We start from the raw sequence: 21,930 nt of genomic DNA on the forward strand, positions 1-21,930 counted from the left end.
ATAAGATGAAGTTTCACTGAAGACCTTGCCACAATCATCACATTTGTAAGGTTTCTCTCCTGTATGAGATCACCAATGAACTGCAAGGTATGAACGATGTCTGAAAAATATGCCACATTTATTACACTTGTAAGACCTCTCTCTTCATTGTAGATTCTCCAGTGTTTTGTAATGGTTGTAGCATTACTGAAGACTTTGTGACAATCATCACATCAGTAAAGTTTCCCTACACCATGGATTACTTGATGGTAAGTGTTGACTGCCCACTAAAGGCTTTGTCACACTTATTACACTTGTACAGTTCCTCTCCAGTGTGAATTCCAGTACGTTGTGCCAGGTGTGAATCACACCCAAAATCCTTGTCACGAATCTTACATTTCTATGGTTTCTCTCCAGTATGAACTCTCCTATGTATTTCAAGGAGTGGTTTGAAATTGAAAACTTTGTCACATTCTTCACATTTGTAAGGTTTCTTTCCAGGATGAAGTCTATGATGACATGCAAGATTTGATTGTTGCCTAAAACCCTTGCTACATTAATACACTTGAAAGATTTCTTTCCAGTATGAAGCCTATGATGACATTCAAGGTTTGATTGTTGCCTAAAAACCTTACCACATTCATTACACTTGTAAGGTTTCTTTACAGTATGAAGTCTATGATGACATGCAAGGTTCAATTTGTGATTAAAAACCTTGCCACATTCATTACACTTGCAAGGTTTCTCTCCAGTATGAATTGCCTTGTGAACTAGGAGGGCTGAATTGTGACCAAAGGTCTTGCCACACTTATTACACTTGTAAGGTTTCTCACCAGTGTGACATCTATGGCATGCAAGGTATTGCTTCTGATTAAAGACCTTGCCACATGCATCACATTTATATTGTTTCTCTCCTAAATGGATTTTCTGATTTTTTTTAAGAGTGAGCTACAATTAAAGGCTTTGCCACTCTCATTACATTGGAAAGATTTTTCTCTCATGTGTACTTCCCATTTTTTTGTGAGTAATGAAGAATGGAGGGAATTATTCCCATACTTATTTGAAATATGGGTTTGGGGCCTACAAGAAATTCTTTGGGATGCTGCAACTGAGAAAGCATTGTTGATAGACTTCTCAACTTGATTACCAATTTTCCCTTTGGGCTGAAATAGGTGCAGTTCAGTCAGATGCGAATGAAAGCTTGATCCAAGCTGATCTTTAATAAGCTTGTTTCCAGCATGCCTTTGATCATATCGGTCTGTACTACCATCAACTTTTTTATTTCTGTCATGGGTGCTTCATGGCCATTTCTTTTATCTTCTTGCCACTGAAACACAAAGTCATGAATATCTTTCTCAATTTCCTGAAAGCAAAAATCTCCAATGTGATGACTTGCATGTCTTTGCACTGCGCCTGTGTGGAGCACTTCTGTGTTGCCTTGCCCTGTTGATGACAACTTCTTCATCCTGCATTTGGAAGAGATATCCAGGGAGATCAAGTTCCTATAATTCTCAACATCACATCTCTGTATAAAATCCTCTGAGCAGGGTTCAGGCATTTCCACTCCTCCTGAGAGAATTCTATGGCCACATCCCTGAATGTCAATAGACCCTGAGGAAGAGCCATCCCTGACCCCTTTTCTTTCGTCTTCCTCTTCCGGGTTTCTTCCTCATTTACCAAGAGTCTTTAGAAGTCAGTCCGCTGTGGTGTGACCTTCACTCCATGGGATTCGCTTCCTGGTCCAATTTAACTTTAATCTTTACATGCTTTATATTTTTAATGAAGAAAGTGAGGAATTATTATTATTATTATTATTATTATTATTATTATTATTATTATTATTGATATAGAGTCTCACTCTGTCACTCAGGCTGGAGTGCAGTGGTGTGATCTCTACTCACTGCAATTTCTACCTCTCAGGTTCAAGCAATTCCTGTGCCTTGGCCTCTTGAGTAGCTGAGACTACAGGCATGTGCTATCATGCCCAGCTAAGTTTTGCACTTTTAGTAGAGAGATGGGGTTTCGCCATGTTGGCCAGGCTGGTCTTGAACTCCTGACCTCAAGTGATCTGCCCACTTTGGCCTCCAAAGTGCTGGGATTACAGGTGTGAGCCACCGTGCCCAGCCTGAAAGTGAGGAATTTAGAATAAGCTCTGACTCCTGTAGAACCATAGTACCTTAAATCCTAAAGATGAAAACTCAAAGAGTAGAAATAATAATAAATTATCCTGATTCTTATGATTTAGGTTTTTGTGTGTCACTTGCTTGGGCAGTTAACCCATCATCTTCAAGAAAACTGATAGCAAATGTCCATATAATGTTGAAGGTCTAAACCCTGAAACAAATGAAAAACAAACAGCAATGACAATGAACCTGGCATCAAGAAAGATGCTGGGCCTAGTGAGATGGCTCATGCCTGTAATCCCAGCACTTTGGGAGACTGAGACAGGAGGATTGCTTGAGCCCAGGAGTTTGAGATCAGCCTGTGCTACATGGCAAAATCTCAAATCTAAAATAATAATAATGATATATTTTATATAATATTTATATAATAACTATATATAATTATATACATATATATGGAGAACCCACCCCCAATATTTCAACGTAGGTTCTTTCTATTTTTCATAAGTGTTGGCTGGCTGAGAAATAAAGAGAGACAGTATAAAGAGAGGAATTTTACAGCTGGGCCGCCAGGGGTGACATCACATATTGGTAGGACTGTGATGCCCACCTGAGTCTCAGACGAGCAAGTTTTTATTAAGGATTTCAAAAGGGGAGGGGGTGTAAGAACAGAGAGTAGGTACAAAGATCACATGCTTCAAAGAGCAAAAAGCAGAATCACTGATAAGGGTCTAACAAAGATCACATGCTTCTGAGGGAACAGGGCAAAGGGCAAAAGCACAACCACTGATAAGGGTCCAACAAAGATCACAGGGCAAAGGGCAAAAGCAGAACCACTGATAAGGATCTATGTTCAGTGGTGCGCATATTGTCTTGATAAACATCTTAAACAACAGAAAACAGGGTTCAAGAGCAGAGAACGAGTGTGATCACAAATTTACCAGGGTTGAGTTTTCCCAGCCCTAGTAAGCCTGAGGGTTCTGCAGGAGACCAGGGCGTATCTCAGTCCTTATCTCAACAGCACAAGACAGACATTCCCAGAGTGGCTGTTCATAGACCTCCCCGTAGGAACGCATTCTTTTCCCAAGGTACTAATATTAGTATTCCTTGCTAGGAAGAGAAGTTAGCGATATGTTACCTACTTGCACGTCCATTTATAGGCCTTCTGCAAGAAGAAAAATATGGCTCTTTTTGCCCGACCCTGCAGGCAGTCAGACCTTATGGCTGTCTTCCCTTGTTCAATAAAAAATCGCTATTATTCTGTTCTTTTTCAAGGTGCACTGATTTCATATTGTTCAAACACACATTTTACAATCAATTTTTACAGTTAACACAATTATCACAGTGATCCTGAGGTGACGTACAACCTCAGCTTACGAAGACAACAGGATTAAGAGATTAAAGACAGGCATAAGAAATTATAAAAGTATTATTTGAGAACTGATAAGTGTCCATATTAAGATGAAATCTTCACTATTTATGTTCCTCTGCCATGGCTCCAACCAGTCTCACCGTTCAGGGTCCCTTACTTCCCATAACAAAATATACAAAAATTAGCCTGGTGTGGTAGCATGCACCTGTAGTCCCAGCTACTGGGGAGGCTGAGGTGGTAGGTTTGCATGAGCCCAGGAGGTCAAGGCTGCAGTGAGCCATGATTGCACCACTGCACTGTAGCCTGGGAGACAGAGCTAGACCCTGTCAAAAAAAAAAAAGGGGGGGGGAAGGAAAGGGAAGGGGAAGGGGAAGAGGAAGGGGAAGGGGAAAAGGAAAGGAAAGAAAAGAGAAGGAAAGGAAAGGAGAAAAGAGAAAAAAAAGAAAAAGAAAAGAGGAAGGGAGGGAGGGAAGGAGCAGGGGAGGGAGGGAAGGAAAGAAAAGGAGGAGGAGGAGAAGGAGGAGGAAGAAGAAAGAAGGAAGAAGGAGAAGCAGAAGAAGCCACAACTGTGAAGGCCTCCTAACATTATAACTGAAGGGACCCTTTGTGAACCAGGGAAATAGGCAAAGACAAAACAGAATATACAGAAAGGAAAGAAAACAAACGAGAAAAAGACAGTTAAGAAAATAGCTTCTAACTGATTATATGCTACATGCTAAACAAACATACCTAACATCATCTTTAGAAAATGATCTGACTTCAAGCCAGCCACAAAGTGCCAATGTTGTTTAGTAAGAATGTCATCCATTAGCTCAGATGGGAGGATGAAGTACTAAAGCTTTGATAGCTACAGATGGAGTTTATGTATTACCTTATCACCAACATACCAAGAATGCTGTCAAGCAAACAAAAGGTGATTAGACTAGAAAACATCAACAAATGGCTTAAATACGTTTTTTTAATGTTTTTTATTTTTATTTTTTATTTATTTATGAGATGGAGTCTCACTCTTTCGCCCAGGCTGGAGTGCAGTGGCAGGATCTCAGCTCACTGCAAGTTCCGCCTCCCAGGTTCATGCCATTCTCCTGCCTCAGCCTCCCGAGTACCTGGGACTACAGATGCCCACCACCATGCCCGGCTGATTTTTTTGGTATTTTTTTTTTAGTAGAGACAGGGTTTCACCATCTTCCACATGTTTCTACAAAGAAGGAAGACAATTGCTATAGAACCAATAATAACAACCAATCTTGGATGTCACAAGTCTATCTTTCGAAACTTGAGAAAATTTTGTTGCTTCATATAGAAGCATGCTCTAGCTTCTTTAGCAGAAGCTACACTCTATTTCATCTAATTCCTCCAGAATTTATATGGACAGCAAAGCAACTTGGGTACTGTGGTTCAGGAAGATGCCATCACATTTTGTTTATGAATTCTCAAGCCTCATAATGTTAGGAATGACAGTTGGAGAGGTAATTTCCACGAGTTAGAGCTTCCAGTGTGCAAACCATTTCAGTGGATGTGAGTGCAGTGTTTATCTGCCTTTTCTCATAAAGTCATATGAATGTAAATTTCATGGTTTCCTGTATTTCCCCTGCATCAAGTCAAGTAGTGCATATTAACTACTTGATGAGTTCCTCCCTTCACCAGAGAAAAAAACAAAACTCTTGCTCATTTCCCTAGTGAACCCTGGCTCACAGTATTTAGGCCTATAGTCTGGGGCTACCCAGAGCAACTCTAATCACATGTAGCGCTTTATAAAAGCAACATGCAGCCACCCTCAGGTCTGTCTGAGTCAGCAGTCTAAAGAGACTTCAGGCCTCTCAGAGCACCTCTGTTAATTAAAAGGATGGGTTTCAGCACCTCACTTGGTTACCCAGGGAAGAAAGAATGTTGGAGGAGAAATGCGTTGTAGGACAGGAATCTCCTCCTGGACACATGGTGGTAGTGTACACACACACCCCCTCAGGAGATGAGACACTTGGGCCCTCCTGACTCTTCCAGGTGGTGCAGGGTTCTAGCCTCTTGGAGGGCTCCACCTTTCCCACAGCCCTATGCCCCCTCTTCTGAGGGAGTAGGAGAAAAAAAACAATTTCTTCTCCCTCCCTTTCTCTGTCTGTCTCTCTCTGTCCTCCTCCTCTTCTTTTTTTTTTTCCTCTCTCTCTCTATGCGCACACACACACACACACACACACACACACACCAGATTGTGAATTAAGACACTGATGGCCTCCTCCAGGCTATACGCATTTTGAGGCTCTGTAAAAGCGGGTTAAGAGGAGACCCACTAGAAATGAATCCAGAGATGTGCAAGTGGGAAATCAATTGACCTGCAAGTAATAAGCTACAATTCACTTACATGTTCACACTGCTGAGCATGGAAAGTGAAGTATCTGGGATAATGAATGCCCCTTATCCTGTCCATATAATTCTGTACCAACACTGGTATCATTTTGGCAACACTCAGTGTTAGATTTTTATTCATGATGGTTTTCATCCCCAGTAATATACAGTAATATAATATACACTCTTATTTTATCTTAGAGCTTCAAAAGAAAACATATTGAGACAAGCTTCTTCATGGCTAGTCATCTAACATGCTCTCCTTTATTTCTAAGGGAACAAAGTACATATTTTCTCCAATGCAACTGAAATTTCAACTCCTGCTATTTTCTTTTAGGGCTTTGGGGAGTCAGTGTTAGTCAAATACTAATGATAGTCAAAAGAGCTAGAATTTGTTATATAATTTTCCATTTACAGAAATGCAAATGATATTTAAAATCAGAATAATTTCAGAACTAGTACATTGCTTTCTTGAAATAATCTGTTCAAAATCTCATAGTTCAAATCATATACAAATGCAAATTTACTGGCATATATGAGTATCTAACATGAAATTTTTTAAATGTTGGAACCTTCAGATTCCGGAGAGATAAAATATTTTGTAAAATGCTCAACCTCTTGGAATTGTCTTCAGTCAGGTCTGTGGTTCACATATATAAACTCACTCAGTTGGGATGGCATAGATATTATTGTCTTGGTTGGCCCAGACAATATGATCCCAATGTACTTTGAGGGTCTTTAGAGCTTGTCCCCAGAATATTGTTTTTAAGACCTTATTTCAGTTGGCTAACAACTGAAAAATAGAATTTGTGGAATGGCTTGTTTTCAAAATCACATCAATTTCTCCTTAATTTTTCTCCTAGACCAAAGTGTTACACAGATACAAATTTCCTAGGGAAGTGCTTATAGTAGGCATTAGTTGGTTAAGATTTCAAACTCTGAGCTATCTCATCATTTTACAACATATGCTCAAAGCGGAAAATATGGCCCATTACTTCTTCACATTTAGAAGTGATACTTTGAATTATGTAGAAGATAAACTGATGGCATTCCATATGCTCTGAGAGAGAGTTCAGGGTCAGTCAGCAGTTACTAAGTTGCCACTAAAGGACAAACATTGCCCTCAGGAAAGCAGAGACAACTCCATGGATGAGAGATACTGGCTGTGTTAGGCCATTCTTGCATTGCTAGAAATGCCTGAGACTGGGCCAGGCACGGTGGTTCTCGCCTATAATCCCAGAACTTTGAGAGTCCAAGGCAGGCGGATCATGAGGTGAGGAGCTCAAGATCAGCCTGACCAACATGGTGAAACCCCGTCTCTACTGCACAGGTTGCAGTGAGCCGAGATTGCACCACTGCCCTCCAGCCTGGGTGACAGAGCCAGACTCCATCTAAAAAATAAATAAATAAATAAAGTGACAATTAGGAGCATTTAGTAAAATTGTTCTTCAATATTTATTAAGACTTCTATAGGTCATAGGTAAGTGTATTCATAAATAAACTAAGCAAACTGTGATAAATAAGGCCAGGAATGCCTTTTATATAGTTACAGAGGAAAAGTAAACCTAAAGGTATTAGGAATCATCTCTCATAGCTAAACCCTGACAAACAGAAATTACTTTTAGTGTGCACCATCTAGAGGTGAAAAAAAGAATTCCCAATGTACCCTACAAAGCTTTCAGATCTTTCATTTTTTTTGTTCATGAGGTTGCTAGCTGTCTTACAAATATTTGATTTTTTTTTTTAAATCTTAGAAGAGTAGAAATTCAGTATACCACCTTAGCCACTTGAGGTCTGCTTTTTGTCTGTTAAAAAGGGTTGGGGACAAAGTTGCACTCAATGACAACAAAACACTACCATCAACGTAAATACCTCAAAATGAACTTCTGATTAGAAGAATTTTTTGGCTGGGAGTGGTGGCTCAGGCCTAGAATCCCAGCAGCACTTTGGGAGGCCGAGGTGGGAGGATTGCTGAGGCGAGGAGTTGGAGACTAGCCTGGCTAACATAGAGAGACCTCACCTGTACAAAAATTACAAAATTAGGCCGGGCGCGGTGGCTCAAGCCTGTAATCCCAGCACTTTGGGAGGCCTAGACGGGCGGATCACGAGGTCAGGAGATCAAGACCATCCTGGCTAACACAGTGAAACCCCGTCTCTACTAAAAATACAAAAAACTAGCCGGGCGAGGTGGCGGGTGCCTGTAGTCCCAGCTACTCTGGAGGCTGAGGCAGGAGAATGGCGTGAACCCGGGAGGTGGAGCTTGCAGTGGAGCTGAGATCCGGCCACTGTACTCCAGCCTGGGTGACAGAGCGAGACTCCGTCTCAAAAAAAATAAATTAATTAATTAAAAATTACAAAATTAGCTGAGCATAGTGGCACACTCCTGTAATCCCAGCTACTTGGGAGGCTGAGATAGGAGAATTGCCTGCGCTCAGAAGTTCAAAGTTGCAGTGAGCCATGATCACACCACTGCACTCCAGCCTGGGTAACAAAGTGACAGCCTGCCTCAAAAAAAAAAAAAAAAAAAAAATTCTAGCATGGTCCTCGTGGCGCTTAGATTGTAATTGTAATGCTTCTGACATTATTAGTAATTTTATTATGTAATTTTTAGTTAAAATAATTTTTTCCCTAAATGATTTTGGCTCACTCTGAAAGAATTGAAGCTTATACATTTTGAGCATTCTTGTGTATATGTGTTTGAACATCCTTGTCTAAGCAAGCACTGTTATTGTAGGTTGTGGGGAAAAGAAAGATATCAGACTGTTACTGTGTCTATATAGAAAGAAGTAGACATAAGAGACTCCATTTTGTTCTGTATTTGAGATGCTGTTAATCTGTGACCCTACCCCTAACCCTGTGCTTGCAAGAGACATGTGCTGTGGTGACTCAAGGTTTAACAGATTTTGGGCTGTGCAGGGTGTGCTTTGGTAAACAAGTGTCTGAAGGCAGGATGCTTGTGAAAAGTCATCACCATTCTCTTAATCTGAAGTACCCAGGGACACGTACACTGCCAAAGGTTGCAGGGACCTCTGCCTAGGAAAGCTAGGTATTGTCCAAGGTTTCTCCCCATGTGATAGCCTGAAATATGGCCTCGTGGGAAGGGAAAGACCTGCTCGTCCCCCAGCCTGACATCCGTGAAGGGTCTGTGCTGAGGAGGACTAGTATAAGAAAAAAGAAGGCCTCTTGGCAGTTGAGATAGAGAAAAGCATCTGTCTCCTGCCCGTCCCTGGGCAATGGAACATCTCGGTGTAAAACCGGATTGTGTGTTCTGTTTACTGAGAAAGGAGAAAACCGCCTTAGGGCGAAAGGTGGGACTTGCTAGCAATGCTGCTTTTTATGCACTAAAAAGGTTTGTGGAGATGTTTACATATGCATATCAAGGCACAGCACTTTTCCTTAAACTTATGTCACAGAGATCTTTATTCATATGTCTTACTGCTGACCTTCTCCCTACAATGATCCTATTATCCTGCCACTTCCCTTTTTCTAAGATGGTAAAGATTATGATCAATAAATACTGAGGGAACTCAGAGACCAGTGCCGGCACAGGTCCCCTGGGCCCACTTTTTCTTTCTCTATACTTTGTCTCTGTGTCTCATTTCTTTTCTCAAGTCTCTCGTTCCACCTAATGAGAAACGCTCACAGGTGTGGAGGGGCAGGCCACCCCTTCAGTAAGTAAAACTTTCACTATAGTAGTTTTTTTGTTGGTTGGTTGGTTGGATTTTTTGAGATGGAGTCTTGCTCTTGTCACCTAGGCTGGAGGGCAATGGCGTGATCTCGGCTCACTGCAACCTCTGCCTCCTGTGTTCAAGTGATTCTCCTGCCTCAGCCTCCCAAGTAGCTGGGATTACAGGGGCCCACCACCATGCCCAGCTAATCTTATTGTATCTTTAGTAGAGATGGGGTTTCACCATGTTGGCCAGGCTGGTCTCAAACTCCTGACCTCAGGTGATCCGCCCACCTCAGCCTCCCAAAGTGCTGGGATTAGAGGTGTGAGCCACCGTGCCCAGGCATTGTAGGGTTTTAATTATAACCTATATATGCATCCTCCAAGTTATTTTGTACAAGATCTAACTGTGTGCTGTCTACAACAGACTCATTTTGGATCTAAGGGGCACACATAGGCTAAAAGTGAAACGGTGAAAAACTGTTATTTCATGCAAACAGGAACTTAAAGAGAGTAGGGGAGCCATAATTGTATCCGACTAAATAGACTTTAAAACAAAAACTTGCCTATTTCCATGGAGTATCTTTATCCACCCTTAAAAAAAAAAAAAAAAATCCATTCAGCCAATCCATGTCTTTTAATTGGCATGTTTAATCTGTTAAAGTAATTACTGAGCCAGGCACAGTGGCTCATGCCTATAGTGCCAGCCACTTGGGAGGCTGAGACATGAGGATCACTTAAGCCCAGGAGTTTAAGGATGCAGTGTGCTATGATCTGCACTCCAGCCTGGGCAGCAGAGCAAGACTCGTTTCAAAAATTAAGTAATAACAAAAGTATCCATAGACAGATGAACAGATAAGCAACATGTGGTATATTCACACAATAAAATATTGATTAGCCATATCAAGATTGACATTGTGATGTACACTACAACGTGAACCTTGAAAACATTATGCTAAGTATAATACACCAGACAAAATGGCAAGGACTGTATGATTCCACTTCTATAAGGTATCTAGAACAAGTGAATTCATAGAAAAAGAAAATAGAATAGTTGTTTCCAGGGGCGGGGTGGGGACAGGGAGATGGGGATTATTGCTTAATGGTTACAGAGTTTCTGTTTCAGGAAATAAAGTTTCAGAAATAGTATGGTGATAGTTACACACATGGTGAATGTACTTAATGCCACTGAATTGGACACTTAAAAATGGTTAAAATGGTAAGCCTTATGTTCTGTATAATTTACCACAATTTTATTTATTTATTTATTCATTCATTCATTCATTCATTCATTCATTCATTCATTCATAGACGGAGTCTCACTCTGTCACCCAGGCTGGAGTGCAGTAGCGCGATCTCCACTCACGGCAACCTCCGCCTCCCGGGTTCAAGCAATTCTCCTGCCTCAGCCTCCTGAGTAGCTGGGAATACAGGTGTGTGCCATCACTCCCAGTTAATTTTTGTATTTTTAGTAGAAACGAGGTTTCACCATGTTGGTCAGGCTGGTCTCCAACTCCTGACCTCCTGATCCGCCCACCTTGGCTTCCCAAAGTGCTGGGATTACAGGCGTGAGCCATCTCACCTGACCAATTTACCACAATTTTAACAAGACAGCAGGAACTCAAGATGGCTCAGGGAGGAGCTGATGCCCTCAGGAGAGCTGACATCTTCAGCCCTCACTCCACAGTTCTCTGGGCTCCTACCCTTGTTTCATTTCCCTCACTTTTACCGACTCAGCCACATGTGTTTTTAAAAATTGTATTTTATGTAGCATTTATATTTTTACAGCAGAAATAGTTTTCAAAATATTTATCATATTGCCAGAAATGTAAATATTCCCAACATTTTTTTTTAGTTCTGCTGAAGTCTCATTATGTGTGTGTGTGTGTTTTTTAAAGTCTACCAGATATACTGTTATATTTTGTTAAAATCCCATGGCATTAGAGAGTATGTATATAGTACATTCCCGTGTTTTAGTAAAGGGGGTCAGAGACAGATTTGGACTCACTATTTTTATGCAAATAATATACTAGTGGAGTATATCAGTAACTGCTAACAGTTTCTTCTGGAGGGAGAGAAAAGAGACCTAGGGAACAGTGGTTTTTGGATTGCTTTCGTATTTTACTGTATGTGTGTGTAAAAAAAAACTAGCCGAGCACGGTGGCTCAAGCCTGTAATCCCAGCACTTTGGGAGGCCGAGACGGGCGGATCACGAGGTCAGGAGATTGAGACCATCCTGGCTAATACGGTGAAACCCCGTCTCTACTTAAAAATACAAAAACCTAGCCGGGCGAGGTGGCCGGCACCAGTAGTCCCAGCTACTCGGGAGGCTGAGGCAGGAGAATGGCGGGAACCCAGGAGGCGGAGCTTGCAGTGAGCTGAGATCGGGCCACTGCACTCCAGCCTGGCGACAAGAGCAAGACTCCGTCTCAAAAAAAAAAAAAGAAAAAGAAAAAGAAAAAAAGAAAAAAAAAAACTAATCTTGGCAGGCACAGTGGCTCACCCCTGTAATCCTGGCACTTTGGGAGGCTGAGCTGAACAGATCACCTGAGGTCAGGAGTTCAAGACCAGCCTGACCAACATGGTGAAACCCCCAGCTCTACTAAAAATACAAAAATTAGCTGGGCGTGGTGGTGAGCCTCTGCTAAGCTACTCAGGAGGCTGAGGCAGGTAAATCACTTGAAACCAGGAGGCAGAGGTTGCAGTAAGCAGAGATCGCACCATTACACTCCAGCCTGGGTAACAGAGTGAGACTCCGTCTCAAAAAAATAAAAAGAAAAAGAAAACTAATCTTTTGAAAAGGACTCCAACTTCCAGTTTTCCACAGAAAATACATTAAATACTGTACATTTTATGTGAGCTTTTGAGATTGCTTTTAAAAAAGAGAAAAAATGTACATTCTGTTACAAGTTACATTTTGTTATAAGTTACAACAAAAATTTACATTTTGTTACAACCATGTAGTTGTTACAAGTTACAACAAAAATGTACATTTTGTTACAACCATGCTGCTTTAGGTTTATACAACTTTCTCTTTTAAGGAACTCATTAACCTGCTGAATTCTAACCTGCAAGCCTCAGGGAGGTGAGCTTGAACGAGGGTTACCAAATCATGGGCAAAGGTGGCCATGAGCGCCCTGCACTGCACGCCTTCATCTCCAATTCTCCCTCAGCAGGGTAGCTTTTTCTAAGAGATAAGCTTGCATCTTCATGAGAGAGGAAATGGCTGACCTCATCACACTTCTCTTATCCTCTTTGGTGGAAATAAGATATTTCCCCTGAAAGGATATATCTGAAACTAAACGGATAGCAACAAATACAGTTTCAGTTTAAAATAATGATCTTTTTTTCTAAATAAAAATTAATATGCCAGGCGAGGTGGCTCACGCCTGTAATCTCAGCACTTTGGGAGGCCAATGCAGGTGGATTGCTTTGAGCTCAGGAGTTGGAGACCAGCCTGGGCAACATGGCAAAACCCAGTCTCTACAAAAAAAAATACAAAAGTTAGCCAGGCATTGGTGGCTCAAGCCTGTAGCCCCAGCTACTTGGGAGGCTGAGGGAGGAGGTTTGCTTGAGCCCAGGAGGCCAGAGGTTGCAATGAGCCGAGATTCTGCCACTGCATTCCAGCCTGGGCGACAGAGTGAGACTCTCTCAAAACAAAACAAAACAAAACAAAACAAAACAAAAACAAGTGAAAGTTTATCAGAATGAAAAAAATAATAGTATTTATTTGAGTGAGTCTGAACTGTAAAGCCTGAGATAGAACTATCTCCAAAAGATACAATGAGAAAAGCTAGTTTTAGAATAATATCTATACATAGTAGGGCTCTAAGTTTAAAAACAGAAAATCCAAACTAGTGTTTTATAATAAGACTATGTCTATATTACTTGTTTAATTTTTTGATGGAATATTTATTGTCTAAATTTTGGTAAATGCAGAGAAGTTGAAGGAAGGAAATTGAAAATGGCTCAATACATTTCCCCACAAAAATAAAACCTGTTAACATTCTGGTAGATTTCCTTCCAGCTTCTTCTTTCTTCCTTCTTTCATATCTTTCCTCCTTCCTTCCCTTTCTTCCTTCCAACCTTGCTTCCTTCTCTTTCTTTCCTTTCTTCCACCTGTCATGTATATATATAAATTACAGTTGTAATTGATCTATGTTCTGCTTTACTCCCTTTGCATATAAGTATTCTGCCCTGTCAGCCGGGCACGGTGGCTCACACCTGTAATCCCAGCACTTTGGGAGGCCAAGGAGGGCAGATCACAAGGTCAGGAGTTCGAGACCAGCCTGGCCAACATAGTGAAACCCTGTCTCTACTAAAAATACAAAAAATTAGCTGGGTGAGTTGGCGGGTGCCTGTAATTCCAGCTACTCAGGAGGCTGAGGCAGGAGAATCACTTGAACCTGAGAGGCGGAGGTTGCAGTGAGCCAAGATGCCACTGTTGCACTCCAGCCATGGCAACAAGAATGAAACTCCATCTCAAAAAAAAAAAAAAAAAAGTATTTTTTCCTGTCAATAAATAATAATTGAAACCACAATTTTAAGTAATATCAGTTTATATGAATATATAATTTACTGAACTATCTTTTTTTTTTTTGCTTGTTTTTTCTACTATATAACTTGATGAAAATCCTAATATGTGAAACCTATCTGTATTTTCCATCTTTCCTACTGGAAAATTTCCTCGAAGTGGAATTACTGGGTCAGGAAATGTGAATATTTTAAAGAAAGTGTAAGGCCTAATTTTTTCCCAAAAGTGGTTGTAGTCATTGTTGTGTCCATATCCACTCCCACGAAACATACAGGAATGCCTGTTTTCCTCATCTTGACACTGGGAATAGTCCTTTTTAAAATTCTTTAACACACGCCCACCCTTTAATTTAAATTTATTTTTCTTTTAGAGAGAGATGAGGTCTTGCCCTGTTGCCCAGGCTGAAGTGCAGTGGCATGATCATAGCTCACTGCAGCCTCAAACTCCTGGGCTTGAGCAATCCTCCTGCCTCATCCTTCAAAGTAGCTGAGACTGCAGATGCATACCACCACCACCACACCAGGTTTGTTTTGTGTTTTCTTCATTTGTTTGTTTGTACAGACAGGGTCTCACTTTGTTGCCCGGGCTGGTGTTAAATCCCTGGTCTTGGTTCTTCCTGGTTTGGCCTCCCTAAGTACTGGGATTAGAGCCATCATGCCCCACATAAATCTCTTTACAAGAGATATTGAAAAATTTTAGACATTTATCAAATATTTGTATTTTTACATTTTTAACATTTAACATGTTAAAAATATTTCCAAATAGGGCCAGGCGCAATGGCTTAGGCCTGTAATCCCAGCACTTTGGGAGGCCAAGGTGGGCGGATCACAAGGTCAGGAGATCGAGACCATCCTGGCTAACATGGTGAAACCCCGTCTCTACTAAAAATACAAAAAATTAGCCTGGTGTGGTGGCGGGCACCTGTAGTCCCAGCCACTCAGGAGGCTGAGGCAGGAGAATGGCGTGAACCTGGGAGGCGGAGCTTGCAGTGAGCTGAGATCGCGCCACTGCACTCCAGCCTGGGCGACAGAGCGAGACTCCGTCTCAAAATATATATATATATCCAAATAATAATAATTCTTTCACTTTGAAGTGTATGTGTGTGTGCGTGTGTGTGCGTGTGTGTGCGTGCATGCATGCGTGTGTGTCTATTTCTAGGTGCTGAGAGGTGAAGTATACAGAGTTACCACAAGAGGTCCCTAGCACACAATATTGAAATCTTAAGGCTTCTTGAACTTAATTCCTAACAAGCCAGGATCTCCATAACTGGATAGGTTCATTAATTCTGAATTTTAAGGGCTCCCAACAATTGGCAACAATGTGCTGAAGAGAACAAGGGACAGTAGCTCAGCAATTCAGAAAGTGAGGTTTAAGCAGTGATTTATTCCTCTGCACGCCACCTGGCCCTCCTTCATTTCCCCACCATGACCTCCTGTAACTTGATTCTTGTCAGATATACTCACTCTGAAATTTCAAAAGACATAATCACTTTATGTCTGGGATACCCTTCAGTCATTCATTTGATTGTTCATCAAATGTTTATTACTCTACATAGTTAATCATTGAATGAGGGTTTTTATTTTCTTTTAACTATCAAAACAAAAAAATTAGCTGCTATGTGCCACTGTCTTAGGTACTGAGAATATAATGATAAGCAAAACCAGACACTGTCCCCAGCCTTACAGAGCTCACACCTGTGACATCCATCCTAGCACATATAAGCAGACTTTCAGAAAATTCACCCTAACAGACGGCTTTGCCCTGGTAGGAGACATCATGCGCAGCCCGCAAGGGATGTGTCTGCTACTCTAAGGTCCAGAACATTGTCTCTGTGACCCATGACTACATCCTACTGTGTCGTGAGTATTAAGCCATCTAGCTATGTATGATATAAGGCTTTTAAAATTGCTTTCTAAAAAACTTTACAGTGTAATATACCTACACTGTAAAGAGTTCAGATCATATGGAAAAGGAAATAACCAAATGAAAATCACCCATAGTCACAATCTTCAGAGATAGTTATTTTTAACAGAACTCTTTTTTATTTTTTTATTTTTTATTTTTTTTGTTGAGACGGAGTCTCGCTCTATCACCCAGGCTGGAGTGCAGTGGCCCGATCTCAGCTCACTGCAAGCTCCGCCTCCCGGGTTCCCGCCATTCTCCTGCCTCAGCCTCCTGAGTAGCTGGGACTACAGGCGCCCGCCACCTCGCCCGGCTAGATTTTTGTATTTTTTTATTAGTAGAGACGGGGTTTCACCGTGTTAGCCAGGGTGGTCTCGATCTCCTGACCTCGTGATCCGCCTGTCTCGGCCTCCCAAAGTGCTCGGATTACAGGCTTGAGCCACTGCGCCCGGCCACCAGAACTCTTTTTTATAAACAAATCATTATATATCTACATATTTGACATGTATTGACTACTCACTATGTAGAAAGCATATCCCAAAGCTATGTCTTATTTTACTTAGGTTGCCAATAACAAAAATCATAGGCTGGGTGACTAAAACAGTAGCAAGTTATTTTCTCATTTTTCTGCAGGCTAGAAGTCTGAGGTCAAGGTTCTGGTCAATTTGGCTTCTGCTGATGGGTCTTTGCCTGCCACCTTCTCACTATGTCCTCATACGGCCTTTCCTCAGTATGTGAATGGAGAGAGCCAGAGAAAAAGTTCTTCTTGGTGTCTCTTTTTATAAAGACACTAAGCCTATTCAATCAGAGCCCTCCCTTAAGACCTCACTTAACCTAAATTATTTTGTTACTCTAAATCCTGAAAGTTAGGCTTCAGTATATGAATTTGGGGGTAGGGGGACACAAACATTCAGTTCATAACAGGCTGCAAAGTCTCTGCAAATGAACAAGGCACAATCTTTGCCCACTTCTCACTTATGCAAGAGTCCATGGTGCAAACTATATTCCTGCCTCTTTGTGTTTTGTTTACCTTATTATCTTTTGCAATTTCCACCAGTGCTAGATAGACAAGGTTAGGAAAGGAAGGGAGAATCAAGAAAATTTTACTTTTCTCTCAGTTTGGAAAATATTCTCTAGAAAAGGAAGCTGATGCTCTCAGCTACTCCAAAGATTCTTAAAAGGTAACGGTGAAGCATTTGCCATGTCTCCTTCTCCAGTGTCCTGGCTGTCCTCTGGGGCTTCCCACAAGGGTTGGGGTTGTTCAGTACATGTCATGGGCCCCTCTTTACACTGATCTACTCTAGAAAGGAGCAATAATTCCAAATTCCCCTACTTTAGGGCAAGGTCAGGACTTGGAATGAGTTTCCCAGTGGAGCCTGCCACTCACTGGCTCCTTTGTGGGAATCAGCACAATGGAGAAGACTAAGTTTTATGGACTGAATTGTGCCCCTCCCCCAAAAAAATCATGTTGGAGTCCTAACCCACAGTGTATCAGGATAGGACTATACTGAAGATATGATGATTAAATTAAAACAAGGGGATTAAATTAGGATGAGGTCATATGGGTGGGCCCTAATCCAAAGTGCATGTGTCCTTATAAAAAGAGGACATCTGGACACATAAGGAGACACCAAGGATGTGTGCATACAGAGGAAAGGTCACACGAGAACACAACAAGAAGGCAGTCATCAGCAAGCCAAGGAGAGAGACAGAAGAAACCAACCCTGCTGACACTTTGACATTGTATTTCCAGTCTCCAGAACTATGAGAAAATGAATTTCTGTTGTTTAAGCCACCCAGTCGGTGGTACTTTGTTATGGCAGCTCTAGAAAACCAATGCCCCAAGCCATAGTGAGGAGTCAAAAACCTTCCTGTCTCGTCTATGTAACTTCATGTCTAATTTGCAGTGAGTGAAAGTAAAGGTGAGAAAGATAGATGTGACTAGGTCACTGTCTTAGTCCATTTTTGCTACTATAACAGAATACCACAAACTACATAATTTATAAATGGTAGAACTTTATTTGGTTCATGATTCTAAGGCCTGGGAAGTCCAATATCAAGGGGCTGCATTTGGTGAGGGCCTTCTTACTGCATCATCCCATTAGCAGGAAGTGGAAGGGCAAGAGAGCATGTGCTAGAGACAGCAAGCAAGTAAGATTGCTGAACTCACTTTTATAACAAACCCACTCTTATCATGACTCACCCACTCCTGAGATGGCAACATTAATCCATACATGAGGCCAGAAGGCCTCAAGATCTAATCACCCCTTAGGAAGGCCCTGATACTACTGCATTGGAGCTTATATTTTATGTTCTCAACACATGGACTTTGCGGGACACGTTCCAATCACAGAAGCCGCTAATGAAACTGAACATAGAGCTGGATTTATTCATTCAGAAAACTTTTACTAATGACTCACACTGTTGTGAGTAGCATTGAGTGAAATATAGTCTCTACTCTTGAGCAGCTCGTGACCCAGAAAACCAATTATCAGAATGTGGCATGAGAAGTGCCACCTAAGATAGAGATAAACTGGAGAAACTATAGGAGAAGAGAAGAGGAGACCAGAAAGACTTGTGAGAAGAAATTACACTGCTGTTGAAGTCAAAGAAAACTAGGATCTAGTTTGGAAGGAAACAGAAACAGCAATCCAGGAAAAAACAAACAAACAAATAAACAAATATGTACAGAGCTGTGTGGACTTGTGACAGCATCATAAATTTAGAGACTTGCAGGTATGTCTGGATCAACGGGCCTGAAGGAGAGAGAAGGGGGATAGTTTTAGAAAGTGTCAGGGGCCAAATCCCGAAGGGCCTTGTGTGCAGATACTATCATTGACCTAGCCCTTATTCATTCTCCCCATCTTCCTCATAGTAAAAAACAAAACAACCACTAGAAAAAAATCCACTGCTTAGTATTTATATTTCCTATGTTCCCTTGCTGTTAAAGGTAACTGTGACAACAGTCCTGGCAAAAGTGCAAGTCTACTGGGAATTTCTAGGAATGTTCTACTTTCCTAATCAGAAACCACCTTCCCTTCTCACCTCATCTTCCTACCTGGAATGCAGTTGCTACTGTGTTTGGGTTTTTCTGTTACCTGCAGCCAAACACAATCCTGATATGACTGGTTTTACAGAAATTCAGGTAAGGAAGCTGTGAGAATGTGATCACCCACTCTAGACAGAGGTGGTGCGATGAAAGTCTTCACAGCTAGAAGTCAGGAAACTTCCTGTCTTGTCTGTATAACTTCATGCAGTGAAACTAGAGGTGACAGAGTCAATTCACAAATTATTAAGAAATTCACAGATTATTAAGAAAGCAGAATCAATAGGATTTGGTGATTAATTAGATGTGACCTATTGGGAATATCATCAAGAGATGACTTTTCTCTCCTTCTAAGTTCCTGAACTACAAATTCCACCATCCTCCTACTTATTTTTTCCAACCCAATGTTTTTTCTTTCTCCCAGCATTTTCCATTCCCCATTTCAAGAAGCTGACCAACTTTTAATGTGTCTTTGTTTACATTACAAAGTTGTGTAATTGGATCTGAAAGAGATGTTGCACAAGACAGCCCCCTCTCCTGGATTTTATTTTGAAAAATCTGTATTTGTTTTGGGAGTGTGCTGGTCATTTTCTAGGGACAGGAGACTGACCACTCACTGCCTTCAAGCAAGGAAACAAACCCAGTGAGAGAAGCTAGAGGGATTTGCTGAGACTAAAACAGGGAATGAGGGAATATAGCCTCCTTTGGTGTTCCCAGCCTCAGTGATAGGCCCCGCCGGGTGGTTCAAGCTGCTAACCTATGACTCATCCCTCTCCAGTATTTCCTCCCACATTTAGCCCATCACCTACTCCTTTCTATTTTATTCTCTGAATATCTCCTGTGTCCCTCCATTTCTTTCAAACTCCACTGCCACAATCACCCAACCATACTCCATGAAATGATCTTTTCAAATTAGGAGTACTTTAAAAAGTATACAAATATTTTAATGGCCTCCTTTTGCTCTTAAAATAGACCAAACTGTGGCTCATGCCTATAATCCCAGCACTTTGGGAGGCCAAGGTGGGTGGATCACCTGTGGTCAGGAGTTTGAGACCAGCCTGGCCAACATGGCAAAACCCCATCTCTACTAAAAATACAAAAACTAGCCGGGCGTGGTGGTGGGCGCCTGTAGTCCCAGCTACTCGGGAGGCTGAGGTGGGAGAATTGCTTGAACCCGGGAGGCGAAGGTTGCAGTGAGCTGAGATTGCGCCATTGCACTCCAGCCTGGGAGACAGAGTAAGACTCTGTCTCAAAAAAAAAAAAAAAAAACACCACAGTGCTTAACATGTCCTCCGGTGACTGACCTCTGTCTAGTTCTCCAGCCTTGCCTCTCTACTCTCTGCCCGAACTCCAGCCGTGGTGACCTTGCAGCAACCGGAATGCTCTTTTCCTCCTCACAGAATTTCCCCTAGCTGCCCTTCCCCCACCTGGTCAGATCTACTTAACTGCCACACCCCTTCTGTGCATACACCACACATATACACACACCTTGGCCACCTTCACTCGTTCTTCAGGTTCCAGCCCAAATGTCATTTCTTTAGAGAAGCCCTCCCTGACCCTCGACCCTACTCCCCTAAATCAGGGACCCTGCTTTAAGTCATGGGTTTCTTTTCCTTTTTCTTTTTCTTTTTTTTTTTTATTTTTCCTGAGACAGGGTCTCACTTTGTTGCCCAGGGTGGAGTACAGTGGCACAATCACTGCTCAATGCAACCTCAACCTCCTGGGCTCAAGCAATCCTCCCACCTCAGCCTCCCGAGTAGCTGGGACTATAGGCACACACCACCATGCCTGGCTAATTTTCATATTTTTTGTAGAGGGGTTTTGCCTTGTTGCCTAGGCTGATCTCAAACTCCTGTGCTCAAGCAGTCCACCCGCCTTGGCCTCATAATGTGTTAGGATTTATAGGCATGAACCACCAAACCCGACCTATGGGTATCTTTTACAGTATGTTTTCATGATATCTTTGTGTGATTATGTGATTGTTCTATCCCCTACTATCTATCATAAACTCCACATTAGTAGGACTGCATGCATAATTTTCTCTCCAGGGTCTGGTAGTGCAGGCCTCACTACACAGGTTAGGTACCTGGTCAGTAAGTCCCTGATGGAGATTTGTTGAACACGCAAAAATAAGAGAAGGAAAAGAGAGAGTCTAGAATGATTACAGGCTTCTGGTGCAAGCAACCAGGTGAATTATGAAATTAGATTCAGTTCAATTCATTTTAATTCTTTTATGAAATAAAGCACAAGAATATGTGCATGCACGATACAGAGAGTTGAAAGAGGTACATCCCCCTCTGGCTCTCTAAGAATTCCCACTGGCTTCTCTGTGGATGGAAATGGCCATTCTATTATAACATGCAGCACACCCAGGCAGAAATAAACTGCGAAGGCAGAATTCTGAAAGGGCAGGCTGAATTTGCTCATTTGGGGAGCTTAATCTAGACTATATCTAGATAGAATGATTCCTAGAAAGGTTACCTTGAGATTTTATGAAGATGACAAAAAACTTATTAATACTTAAAAACATGATATGGACTTTGGGTAACAATGATGTGTCAGTGTAAGCACATCAATTCTAATAAATTGTAACAAATTGTAAAACTCTGGTGCCAGATGTCAGTAGTGGGGATAGCTGAAGAGGGGTTGCAGGGGGTTATAGGGGATCTCTGTCTTTTTTGCTCAATTTTGCTGTGAACCTAAAACTGCTCTTTTAAAAAAAAATTAAAAACCAATGTGTTAAAAATAATTTACACAAAAAGACAAAAATCATGATTCTTATTCAGAAAAAAAAAAAAGAACATGTTAAAGATTTTGCTTTACTCAGAATTTAGGCATCAGTCTAGTATTAAAACTGGTTCATGCTGCCTGGGCGTGGTGGCTCACGCCTGTAATCCCAGCACTTTGGGAGGCCAAGGCAGGCGGATCATGAGGTCAGGAGTTCAAGACCAGCCTGACCAATATGGT

The 21,930-nt window shown here is 41.6% G+C and overlaps 1 pseudogene across 1 annotated transcript in view; it reads right to left on the minus strand.

The window, feature by feature from the left end:
* The window catches only part of LOC111539951, a 1,902-nt pseudogene extending 193 nt beyond the window's left edge, over nt 1-1,709 (minus strand). Inside the window, exons 1-2 of the transcript XR_002730843.2 lie at nt 261-1,709; nt 1-100 (exon numbers count right to left, since the gene is read on the minus strand). The exon at nt 1-100 is cut by the window's left edge and continues 193 nt beyond it. The product of XR_002730843.2 is annotated as a zinc finger protein 468 pseudogene (transcript). The remainder of the gene's footprint in view (nt 101-260) is intronic.
* Between the last annotated feature and the right edge of the window lie 20,221 nt (nt 1,710-21,930).

This window comes from Piliocolobus tephrosceles, chromosome 4, assembly GCF_002776525.5.
Source record: "Piliocolobus tephrosceles isolate RC106 chromosome 4, ASM277652v3, whole genome shotgun sequence".
Lineage (NCBI taxonomy): Eukaryota > Metazoa > Chordata > Mammalia > Primates > Cercopithecidae > Piliocolobus > Piliocolobus tephrosceles.